This window comes from Leucoraja erinacea, chromosome 34, assembly GCF_028641065.1.
Source record: "Leucoraja erinacea ecotype New England chromosome 34, Leri_hhj_1, whole genome shotgun sequence".
NCBI lineage: Eukaryota > Metazoa > Chordata > Chondrichthyes > Rajiformes > Rajidae > Leucoraja > Leucoraja erinaceus.
In genome coordinates, this window is record NC_073410.1 from 14039621 (window position 1) to 14053330 (window position 13710).

The following is a 13710-nucleotide window of genomic DNA, read 5'->3' on the forward strand; positions in this document are numbered from 1 at the left end:
GTATCTGGAAATGTGTCACATCAGACACAGGAAAAATACATCCCAATTAACACTTGAATGTCCATTTTTTTAATCCTATTTAGAGACATCACAAACAGCTCCGAGGAAAGGTACCCTAACTTATCCCTGGCAGGGTTAGGGTTAGACTTAAATTCAACAGACAGAGGTAGATAATAAGATAGAGTATGAAAGATAAGTGAAAACATAAAAAATATTGTACGTAGCTCCACTCACACACCAAGTATACCCATTGTTTCTGCCTGCTCCTGTCACAAGGAATTGATTTCCACATACCTCAACTCCATCCTATCCCCCCCGGTCCAATCTCCCGACCCATGTCCAAGATACCTCACATGCCCTTCGTCCCTTTAATGACTTCCGCTTTCTGAGCCTCCACTCCCTCATCTTTACGATGGACATTCAGTCACTTTACACCTCCATCCCCCACCAGGAAGGGCTTAAAGCCCTCAGTTTCTCCCTCGGCCGCAGAACCATCAAATTTCCCTTTTCTAGCACTCTATTCTGCCTCGCGGAGCTGGTCCTCGCCCTCAACAAGTTCTTCTTTGAACCACAATGATATCCATAATTACCACAGCACAACGCCGGTGAAGAGACTGACCATTACCGAACCCGTTCTGTTATCGTCAACAAAATAATGGCATCAGCAAACACCACAAGAAAATCAACTGAAGGTCTCAAGGACCTTCAAAGATAGCTCTTTTTAGACAGCATCTAATAGGCAACTTGACGATCCCCATTGTCGAGATCCTCAATAGCCCGATGGGATGAACCCAAGAGTTAAGACAGCTAACTAAGGAAGTAGCTAATCAATGCACCCTAAAAAGAGCTCGCCGGAACTCAACTGTGATACTCTCCTCAACACAAAGGTCGTTGATTCTATCCCACAGTACACATTCTGGTCCAGACTTGCCACCACATAGAAAACAAAATGTCATATTTAACTGAAAAAATAAAGTGGCTGCTGAAGCTGACAATAGGAAAAGGCAATTATTCAGATAGAGAGAATAATGACATCCAACATATTTCAGCCATCAATCTAAAAGATCTATTGGTTCTGAGAGACAATAGGCAATAGTGCAAGAGTAGGCAATTCGGCCCTTCGAACCAGTACCGCCATTCAATGTGATCACGGCTGATCATCCCCAATCAGTACCCCGTTCTTGCCTTCTCCCCATATCCCCTGACTCCGCTATTTTTAAGAGCCCTATCTAGCTCTCTCTTGAAAGCATCCATTGAACCTGCCGCCACCGCCCTCCGAGGCAGAGAGGGCATAATATATGCAATAAACTTAGAAAAGGAAAATGAGATGAAGAAAAACATGATCAAATTAAATTAAAATGTAAATATTGTTGCAATTACTGCCATTCAAATTGTTGATACGCTCTGATCATTGATACCTATCAATTGCAGGAAATAAACATAAAACTTTGAATTTTTGTTTTACCTTTTCCAGGTTTTTATCACTTTAAATGCGCAATACCTCCTCCATGCTAAGGAGACAATAGGCAGTCAGCCTGACGCCGGTACCAAACCAAATCATCATTAATTGTCTACTGAGGAATGACAAGTGTAGCATCATTGTGGCTGGATGTTGCTACCTATTTTTCTCTTCTACTCAGGAAGCATTACAGTTCAACATGAATTCAATAAGATGAATCAAACTTCAGCAGCAGTCTCAATGAATCAAACAGAATTCTACAATATCATAAATTCCAATGTACATTTTTTTGGCAACTTTTTCACCAACAAACTTGCAATTTTTTATTTTCCGTTTCTTTACAGTTATAAATACCAGTGTTGAATACTCAAGTAAATGCTGTTTATATGTTCATCTTTATTTAACAGGAATGATAACCCAACAAAGCAGCAGGTTCTATTTGCATCAGAGAATGTACTGTACATAGAAACCACATGCAAACTAAGTTAGTGCAACATGCAAATTACTGTCAGGGATTACCCAACTTGAGTAGCAATTTCAATTTATCCAGACATGAATATAACATAGATAGACACAAAATGATAGAGCAACTCAGTGGGTCAGGCAGCATCTCTGGAGAAATTGGATAGATAGGTTGTGGACCCTTTTTCAGACTTTTCTGCTGGACATAATGTGTTTGCTTGACAACACCAATTTCAATTTACATAGCTGTCAATGTGCTTTGCAGGAACATCATCAAACAATATGTTACCAAGTTACATTATGAAGACATTAACAAGAGTACCTAAATATTGGTCAAAGGGGTGTATTTTACAGGATCTCCTAAAGAAAAAGAGAAAGGTGGTGATGCAGATTTAGGAGGAGAATTTCAGAGCTCAAAGCCTTTGCATGTTAATGATAGAGCATAAAGGGCCTGTCCCACTTGGCCGTCATTTACGCGACAGGCCAGTAGTGACGCACATCATGCGTCCGCACAGCTGTCTGGAACGCGTGGCGTCATTTGAAGATAGACACAAAATGCAGGAGTAAGTCAGCGGGACCAGCAGCATCTCTGGAGAGAAGGAATGGATGATGTCTCGGGTCAAGACTCTTCTTCAGTCTCATATCTATCTCCAATCGTCTTGGCCCCACTCTGCGAGTAGGACTGGGGGCGGATCCAGATCCGCAGCGGCCGTGAGCCCCAGGCTGAGCTCAGCAATTGCTTGCCTGCTTCTGCTGCTGTTGGAGGTGAGACGTTGCGCCGCGCCAGGGTGTCCCATTTTCGCGACAGGCCGGTGGCGCGCGAAGATTTCGTCCAGAACGGAATCCTGCAGCACTGCGCGATACCGCGCGCAACTCCACGCCACTCCATGCGCCTGTCCCGTGCTACCACCCACACGCTACCAGGTCATGTAAATGGCGCGCAAATGACCGCCAAGTGGGACAGGCCCTTAAGGCAAGGATTTCAGAAGTGTTTCATAGCCTTTTAAACAGGAGTTACAAATTGAGAGAGGGTGAGACGCAGTGCTGGACGGCAACATTGGGCATTAACTACAAACGCAACTGATGGCGTCCAGGATTTGCTGCAACTTTGGGCACAGGCAGCAGAGTTTTAAATGATCTCACATTTGAAGGGGACTAAATATGAGAGGCCAGCTGGGAATTCACTGGAAAAGCCAAGTCTGATGGCATAGGCATGGATGAGGCTTTTAGCAGCTGTTGAGCTCACACAAGTGGAATCAGATTCATTCCCCTGTAACCTTGCCTAGGATTGTAAAGCCATTTCGGTGTCTTAAAGGCCATCAAGATTGTGAACAATATGGGTTTGATTTTAGTTAGTTACCAGTGAAAGGCAGTAAAGAAATATAATTTGCATTGGGGACCAATCATAAACAGCCTGACAGTGACTACCACAAAAAAGCAATTATCACTTGAGAACTCAAAACAATAAGCTATAAGGAGGAAGGAAAGAAAGGGCAAATTCAAATTTCTTTAGCATAAAGCATTGCACGATATTTGTAATCCCATGTGCCAAAATTTTGGAACCAGTAATAAAATTAAAGTAATGGTGAATAAAGATCTTGTAAATCAATTTAGATGTTATTTTAAATACTTTCAATTGTGTGTAAACAGATGAAGACTTGTCTGTCTGCTAGAATAACCAGCTATTCTTGTTGTACCTTTACAGTGTATGCCTAACCCACTGAGTTCTTCCAGCACTTTGGGTTTTACTCGAGATTAAGGCATCTGCAGTCTTTTGTGTCGCAATTCTTACTTTTTGAGGAGTGCGCCAGCTTGTATGTTAATAAAATATCCTCTGCAACTGCTGAACCCAAAAGCTATGGCATCTGAATGGATGTTTGCTGAAAAAAAAATTGCCTTGGTTGTCTTGGAAAGCTTATGGCATTGAATAGATGCTTACATCTACTGTCAGTCCAAAGTTGTGATATTCCATGTGTTCTGGAGTATCCTCAGCACTCAATTCATGTTTGGGTTTTGCAGTGCAATCATATTAGCCACATTATGGCCTACTTAGGATATCCTTTAGTGTCTTTAAAAAAAAAATATATAGTACCCGGAGAAAACCCACATGGTCACAGGTAAAACATACGAACGACACTTATTCAGGATCAAACCCAGGTCTCTGGCGCTGTGAAGGCAGCAGCTCAACCACTCAGCCACTGTGCCGCCAGTTATTAAATAAATACAAATAAGTATAAACTGGATTGTTAGCAATCTCTCAACTCTCTGAAGTAACAGCTTTACTCTGAGGTCAAAGCTTTTACACAGACGCCCAGAATGCACCCTGTTAGACCAGACTCGCCCCACAGGCCTCCCAGGGAACTGCGGAGAGGCCTGTCTGGGCCAAAGGAGCCTCAGCGGCGGAGATGATGGGATTCTCGGCAGTGGTTGGGCCTCAGCGGCAACCTCGGTGGCAATGGCGCATCGGCAGCAGCACCAGGAACCTCTGTGGTGGGGGGGGGGGGGGGGAAGACAATGGGGCCCAGCGTGAGGGGACCGCCGTGAGGGACAGTGGCAAAACAAAGGGGGTGGGAGCACTGTAGTTTTAGAATCCTCTTCCCAGGGGATAATTCCACGTTGTTTGTTTATTCGGGGTTGTTCTGGGCAAGGCGCTGTGCACATGGCAGCCAGCCAACAGTCGCCTGTCCTTTTCTTTTTTTTTTCGATTTTAATTTCAAGTTTTTGTGTTCCTTGTTGTGTTTTGTGACTGTTGGCAGACCAATTTCCCTCCGGGGATGAATAAAGTTTATCGTATCATATCGTATTGTACAATAGTTGCATTGTTTTGAATATCCCAAACATAAACTTCCAATAATTCTTTCAATCAATTAAACATACAGCCTACCATGATTCACAATTAAACTAATGGATTATACATTGTATTCAGTTGTTTGTGAGTAACATGAAATAATCTTGAAAAATATTTTTTAAACTTACAGTTGAATTTTCCAAAAAGACTGATTTCTAGAAGTCAAATCTTTCATAATCCAGGGATTCCCTTAACCTGAAGCAATTGATTAATCTTTCAATGGGATGTATGACCATCCATGTGAAGCAGAAATCAGAATCTTAAACAAAATGAACTAATCAGCAGGAAGTAAAATTTGCTGAGGGAATTCCTTGACAGCACATGAAATGTCATGAACGATATTCCTCTATTGTCTCCGTTTTACAACTGGTGAGGGAGTTGACAAAGGGGTAGCAAAGAATATGCTCCAAGGAATGTGTGCATGACTACTACAAATTTAGGGCAAGGTACAAGTCCATTGAAACAAATGTGTGCTGCAACTTGATTGCTTGTCAAGATGGAAAACAAAAAATTGTGTGCCATTGTATTCCCACATGAAATCACACATCTTTTAATGAGCGACTGCAACTGCCCCACAAAATATTGATACAATTAACTAACGTAGTTATGTCTGCAGGAAAAGGTTGCAATTACGGCCCAATTACAGCGCCCAGGATAAAATTGAAATATGCACTGCCAGCTTTCTTATACGCATGTTATGGTGTCTCATTTGGTTCAAATTATTTTCAATATGCATGCTTGTATACGGAACCTTTGCTAGAATATTAATATAGAGCACCAAAGGCATGGATGGCTACATTCTCTCTCTATAGAACAACTTAGCACATATTCTGGATGTCTGTCAGTGCCAAAATGTAGGGAAAAGGGAGAGCTACTGGAGGAACTTTTGTGATGGGAATTTATAGAGTTGACATTTCAATCGAGACCCTTCATCCAGATAAAAATAGAGAGGTCCCTCTCAATAATGTCCCTCCTCAGATTTGGAATTTATTGCCATATGTACAATTACCTAGACCATGATGGAGAAGGTGAGGGCATGCTGCTTAATGCATTTCGTTGTCTCTGTACTGTACACTGACAATGACAATTAAAATTGAATCTGAATCTGAAATTGAATCTGATGACAGTATCAAACTGGACTATCATTGCCTGTGGCAGATTGTGTTTTCTCAGCTGCCACAGGAAGTACATCCTCTGTTGCGCCTTTTTGAATGTGGAGTCGATGGTGGCCTCCCATTTAAGGTCCCTGGAGATGATGGTTCCAAGGAACAAATGACTCCACAGATGTGACTGTGGTGGTGTTGGTGATGGTGAGTGGGGAGAGGGGGAGTGGGAGCTCTCCTAAAGTCTACAATCAAAGGTGAAAAATCTACTCTTTTATTGATGATGATTCTAACCTTGACTACAAAAGTCTTACAGAAAATCCAAAAATTTTATTATTGAGGAAAAAGTAAGCACACTGGGTGGCAAAGGAACTGTAGTTGTACACGATATCAGAGTATCATGTCACACACCACATAACTGTAATAAGACAGAGCATAATTTCCCAAGCCAAGACGAATGATTTTAACCAACAAATGTGAAAAATAATGTCCATGTTTAACAAATCTGCAGGATTAAGTTGTCATAACTGCAGACACAATAAACTGGAGATGCTGGTTTACAAAAAGAGACAGGAAGTGCTGGAGTAACTCAGCGGGTCAAGCAGTATCACTAAATAATACTGCCAGACATACTGCATGACCCACTAAGTTACACCACCACTTTGTGTCTTTCTTTGACATAACTGCAGCTTCCCAGCAAATCCTGGTTGGGGAATCTGAGCAATTATACAGTGCCCTCCATAATGTTTTGGACAAAGATCCATCATTTATTTATTTGCCTATATACTCCACAATTTGAGATTTGTAATAGGAAAAAACCACATGTGGTTAAAGTGCACATTGTCAGATTTTATTAAAGGGTATTTTTATACATTTTGGTTTCATCATGTAGAAATTACAGCTGTGTTTCTACATAGTCTCCCCATTTCAGGGCACCATAATGTTTGGGACACATGGCTTCACTGGTGTTTGTAATTGCTCAGGTGTGTTTAATTGCCTCCTTAATGGAGGTATAAGAGAGCTCTCAGCACCTAGTCTTTCCTCCAGTCTTTCCATCACATTTGGAAACTTGTATTGCTGTTTATCAACATGAGGACCAAAGTTGTGTCAATGAAAGTCAAAGACGCCATTATGAGACTGAGAAACAAGAATAAAACTGTTAGGGAGACATCAGCCAAACCTTAGGCTTACCAAAATCAACTGTTTAGAACATCATTAAGAAGAAAGATCACACTGGTGAGCTTACTAATAGCAAAGGGACTGGCAGGCCAAGGAAGACCTCCACAGCTGATGACAGAAGAATTATCTCTATAATAAAGAAAAATCCCCAAACACCTGTCCAACAGACCAGAAACACTCTTCAGGAGTCAGGTGTGGATTTGTCAATGATCACTGTCTGCAGAAGACTTCATGAACAGAAATACAGAGGGTACACTGCAAGATGCAAACCACCGGTTAGCCGCAAAAATAGAACGGCCAGGTTACAGTTTGCTAAGAGGTACTTAAAAGAGCAACCACAGTTCTGGAAAAAAGGTCTCGTGGACAGATGAGACGAAGATTAACTTATATCAGAGTGATGGCAAGAGCAAAGTATGGAAGAAAGAAGGAACTGCCCAAGATCCAAAGCATACCACCTCATCTGTGAAACACGGTGGTGGGGGTGTTATGGCCTGGGCATGTATGGCCGCTGAAGGTACTGGCTCACTTATCTTCATTGATGATACAACCGCTGATGGTAGTAGCATAATGAATTCTGAAGAGTATAGACACATATCTGCTCAAGTTTAAACAAATGCCTCAAAACTCAGCCGGCGTTCATTCTACAGCAAGACATTGATCCCAAACATACTGCTAAAGCAACAAAGGTGTTTTTCAAGGCTAAAAAATGGTCAATTCAAGTGGCTAAGTCAATCACCCAATCTGAACCCAATTGAGCATGCCTTTTATATGCCAAAGAGAAAACTGAAAGGGACAAGCCGCCAAAACAAGCATAAGCTAAAGATGGCTGCAATACAGGCCTGGCAGAGCATCACCAGAGAAAACACCCAGCAACTAGATACATAGAAAATAGGTGCAGGAGTAGGCCATTCGGCCCTTCGAGCCTGCACCGCCATTCAATATGTTCATGGCTGATCATCCAACTCAGTATCCCGTACCTGCATTCTCTGCATACCCCCTGATCCCTTTAGCCACAAGGGCCACATCTACCTACCTCTTAAATATAGCCAATGAACTGGCCTCAACTACCTTCTGTGGCAGAGAGTTCCAGAGATTCACCACTCTCTGTGTGAAAAATGTTTTTCTCATCTCGGTCTTAAAGGATTTCCCCTCTATCCTTAAGCTGTGACACCTTGTCCTGGACTTCCCCAACATCGGGAACAATCGTCCTGCATCTAGCCTGTCAAACCCCTTAACAATTTTGTAAGTTTCTATAAGATCCTCCCCTCAATCTCCTAAATCTAACGAGTCTATCCAGTCTTACTTCATATGAAATTCCTGACATCCCAGGAATCAGTCTGGTGAATCTTCTCTGCACTCCCTCTATGGCAATAATGTCCCTCCTCAGATTTGGAGACCAAAACTGTGCGCAATACCCCAGGTGTGGTCTCACCAAGACCCTGTACAACTGCAGTAGAACCTCCCTGCTCCTATACTCAAATTATTTTGCTATGAATGCTAACATACCATTCGCTTTCTTCACTACCTGCTGCACCTGCATGCCTACTTTCAATGACTGGTGTACCATGACACCCAGGTCTCGTTGCATCTCCCCTTTTCCTAATTGGCCACCATTTAGATAATCCATGAATCGTAGACTTCAAGTAGTCATTGCGTGCAACAAAATACTAAACATGACGACTTTCATTCACATGACATGGCTATGTCCCAAACATTATGGTGCCCCCGAAAGGGCGAGCCAGCACCGGAAATTGGAGGGGGGGGGGGCTGGGGGGGGGGGGGGGGGGGGGGGGGGGTTGGGATGCTGCTGGGACTATAGACTTCAAGTAGTATTAACTAAACTGCTGTCATTACTACATGATGAAACTAAAATGGCCTTTATGAAGATCTGACAATGTGCACTTTAACTACATGTGATATTTTTTCTATGACAAATCTCAAATTGTGGAGCACAGAGGCGAATAAATAAATGATGGGTCTTTGTCCCAAACATTATGGGGGGCACTGTAAGGGTACAGTTATTCCCGTTGTTGCATATTCTAATCCAGAAGCTAACATCTGCACTCTATTATATGACCATTTTAACAGTGAATTTAAGGCTTTGTGTGCTAGCATGGGATATAGGAAAGAGGGAAAGAAGCCACATTTATACACAATTCAGCACAATACATGTTTTATTTTAAAATGTTACAATTGTGGCACACCTCACAATAGTGTTGCCAATGGATAATGGGACACAGATTTGATTTCTCGTCCCATTTCAATTTTCTATCATACTGTAGTGAATACTGAATGCTACACGTAGGCAGGGTTCACTGCAAGTAAAGAAAATTATTCCTGTGTTACTTGCTTGCCCCTCACAATAACAGGCAGCCTAAGCAAAGGAAATGGGGAGAGCTAAAAATCGCTGATGTCTTGCCATGACTGTGTAATTACAGGCCTCTATCTTTACAGCTGTTCGGGTAAAAGAATTCGCCCTTCAGCCCAAAATGTTGCGAAAGAATTTACTCAAATTTCACTAGCGGTCGGAAAATGTTTTAGTAGAGTGTAATCATGACGAAATTTTAATTCCTATTTATTTTTTTGCAAACTGAATTGCAGAACGTTTTTTTTGTTTCCTCTGGGTTATATCAGGAAATGAAAAAAGATTTACAATTACAATTACAATATGAAAAAAAGTAAATGAATTAATGCTATTTTTTCTTAACTTGCATTTCTTGATGCATGGGGAAATGACGTGGCTACTATTACCGAGGCTAGTTCGTTTTTAATTCTATATATTCATGCAATTATTTGAATTTAAATTCCCAGTTGCCATGTTGAATTTGAATCAATTTATTTGGTTCAAAGGTCCACAACACTGGCTGTTGTTTCACTAACGTAAGCCATTACCATACCTGTTTTATTTTTCTCATTTGAATCATCATAAACTGCAAGCGCTTTGTTTATGTTATGAAGTCTTCTTGGGAAGGATCAAAGCCAACGAAAGCATACACGAAGGTGGAGCACTTGAGACTGGATTTTAGAACTTCAAGGCCTGGATTCATTAAGGGACAGAAATGGATGCTGTGATGTGTCTGGAAGAATCGCAGAACACGTACAAGTGATTCCAGATGAAGGAGGCCTCTGAGAAAATATTTCCAGGAACTTGCACCACAGCCTCAAGAATTCAGTGTAAAATTGGAACATTTTATTCAGAACAGTTTATTTTGAAAGATGTACTGCTATTGAAATAATGTCTGCTTGGATTGTTTGAGCTAGTTGCAAAATCAATAAGCTTGCTGAAAGAAATGCATTGTTCATTTTATTCTCTGACAATTTGGCGGGTAGGGAATAGAGAGGAAGAAATCACCCGTTTTAACTGCTGTTTTAGCTGATTTATTCTCCTTCTTGGCCTTATTAACAATCACTTTTTTTAAAATTTGTTTACAGTTGGTCAGAAGTTTAATTGGTACTAATCAATTTTAGCTCAGCAGCTGGAATCTGGAATCACTTCAAGGTGATACACCCGATTGCATAATCCGCTACACTGCAACACTAATAAGCAGTGGAAAGATAAACATTTCAAATTGAAACCCCCGTTTCCAGCACTTTCTATTTTCATTTCAGATTGGCATTTGCAGCTTTTGAATTTAATTAGCACATGTATAATTTGCATCTTAATGTGATAAAATTCAAACAAAAATTCGGTGACTATCTTGGTGCACAGAGAATCAAGAACAAGCGTAATCAGGGGTTTATTTCGACCACTTAATATTAATTGAATGCTCCTTTATTTGAATGGAAACTTTTACAAATAAATTTGGAAGCACAGAAGCTGACTTGGTTGATGTCAGTTTCTCTGCAGATCAACAAAGGAGTCGGGAGACGTAGATCTGAGATGTTACACCGTCAATGCCGTTAGAAGAATTAATCTGCAGTGCAATGCTTCATAGAAAAGTTGATAAAAGACAACAATTACAACAATGCTATCAATGGTGTAAATGTTCCTAGGCAAGAAATCTAATTAAATATTTTTAATACAAAGACTGTGATTCATTATGGAAAACAGATTATTTACAGATTGATCCAATATATGAATAAAATTAATTAACATTCTTACACAATCCTTTCTCCTCCTTGTCCAAACATCTAAATTGCCCGAATTCAATGTCAAGATTTTGAGAAATTATGGATGCCATCAATCTCAAATATCGCTATTTTGTAGACAGATTATTAGAATAGCCCATTCTAGCTCATAAATGGAAACAATAGTCCTTCCAGTAGTGCTCAGTCTACAAGGTCCCTAACAGTCCATTTTTAATTTGACTGAGTTCAGAAATGCACTGCCTATTCTAACTCTGGACAATGCTTAACGGCAACATAAAGAGCGCATGCCAGAAGTGCAGGCCCTATCACAATTACGAAATCCCAGGAGACAATGACTCATACCAAATACAGTAAATCAGGCACAACTATCCATTTTACTGCAAATAAAGTGGCCAGACTTGGAATGAAAAACATGTTGCTACTAAGCATTTGGAAATGAACCATATATTTTTACCAGCACATATTCAGAATAAAGCGTGCTCTAATTGATCAAAGCTTAGCGGTCAAAACAAGCATCTAGTTCTTTTTCACTTCAGAGTACAGCCAGTTAAAATTAAACTGATTTTAAAAGGGGAAATTTCTACAACACTATCATCAGGGTCTTGACCTTAAACGTCACCCATTCTTTCTCTCCAGAGATGCTGCCTGATCCGCTGAGTTACTCCAGCATTTTGGGTCTAGCTTCGATTTAAACCAGCATCTGCAGTTCTTTCCTACACGTCAATATTTATATTTCTCCATATACCAACTATTAAACCATTAACATATGAAGTGCCTATTTACAGATGAGAGTCTTACTGGGCTTGTGCCTTAACATTGTTTTCTAAATAAATGGCACCGTGGATAAATATAATATGTTTATCTGGACATACACATGTACATCTTAGTACAGATTATAGAGAAAATGTTAAACTATGAAACTATGATTAACAATTTACCGTAACCACATAATAGGCTACCACTGAACAACATTGACAATGTCGCCCTGCTTGAAACAGCGTGATATGGGTTAGGAGGGAGAGATAGATCAGCCATGATTGAATGGCGGGGTAGACTTGATGGGCCAAATTTTTCTGCTATCAACTACTTTAGTTCAAAAATACCTTTCAAGCCTGCTCTTTGGGGAATTAAAACTAAAACATTTCAAATTAATATTACTCTTCCACAACTCTAATGAGATGGACAAAATCAGACCTCGCTGCATGAAATTTCCTTCTGTTGAATGGAAAGGAACAAATAGATTTTTCCTTAAATTTTTATCTTTTTCAAGATTCAGATTTACTTAGCAATTGTGTGTGATTTTTAGTTACAAATGCAGATTTGTTACTCACTGTGCTACAATTTGGATCATTTTCTAAAGAAGGGTCTTGACCCGAAACATCACCCATTTCGTCTCTGCAATGATATTGCCTGCCCCCCTGAGTTACTCCCGCATTTCGTGTCTATCTTCGGTGCAAACCTGCAGCTGCAGTTCTTTCCTACACATGGTCTAAAATAAACTTAAAATTCTTAATTTTTTTCAATAACCATAAAATATGATGGTCATTAGGGTGAAAGATTGAGATGATGTCCAACCTGGAAGCAAGTTTGCAAAAGATGATCTTCCTAATAGCTGCTATTTTCAATCCTCAAGGCGTGATGGGATTACAGGTCTAGATGACACTGTTGAGGAAATCTTTAAAAGCTACTAATGTTCAGTGTCTTCACAGAGATTGACAGAGAGAATGCTTACAAATAGTAAATCCCTGCTGGTAAAGTGGGTCATTGTTCTGGTAGGAACTCCGATACCTAGGCAATTAGAGGATATGCCATCATATTCCTGATGATGTATCTTCTAGATAATGATGAATCTAGAAGTTACATTCTGCAATACACATAATCTAGAGTAATGGAGCAGAGAAACAGAGACTTTGGCCTAACTTTGCATGTCAACCAAGATGCCCTGTCTAAGGTATCTCAATTTACATACATTTGGTCCATATCCCGCTAAACCTTTTCTATCCCTGTACTTGTCCCAAGTGTCTGTTAAATGCTGTTTATAGTACCTGCCTCAACTACCTCCTCTGGCAGTCCATTTCATACCATCTGAATTAGAAAGATGCCCTGCAGGTTCCTATTAAATTTGGCTCCTCTCATAGAAACATAGAAATTAGGTGCAGGAGCAGGCCATTCAGCCCTTCGAGCCTGCACCGCCATTCAATATGATCATGGCTGATCATCCAACTCAGTATCCCATACCTGCCTTCTCTCCATACCCTCTGATCCCCTTAGCCACAAGGGCCACATCTAACTCCCACATCTAACTCCCTCTTAAATATAGCCAATGAACTGGCCTCAACTACCCTCTGGGCAGAGAGTTCCAGAGATTCACCACTCTCTGTGTGAAAAAAGTTTTTCTCATCTCGGTTTTAAAAAGGATTTCCCCTCTATCCTTAAGCTGTGACCCCTTGTCCTGGACTTCCCCAACATCGGGAACAATCTTCCTGCATCCAGCCTGTCCAACCCCTTAAGAATTTTGTAAGTTTCTATAAGATCCCCTCTCTATCTCCTAAATTCTAGAGAGTATAAAC

General features: G+C 40.7%; 1 protein-coding gene across 3 annotated transcripts in view; it reads right to left on the reverse strand.

Annotated features, from left to right (window-relative positions):
* bmpr1aa (bone morphogenetic protein receptor, type IAa) overlaps positions 1-13710 on the reverse strand; it is a 165152-nt gene that overhangs the window by 124305 nt on the left and 27137 nt on the right. The window lies entirely within an intron of this gene.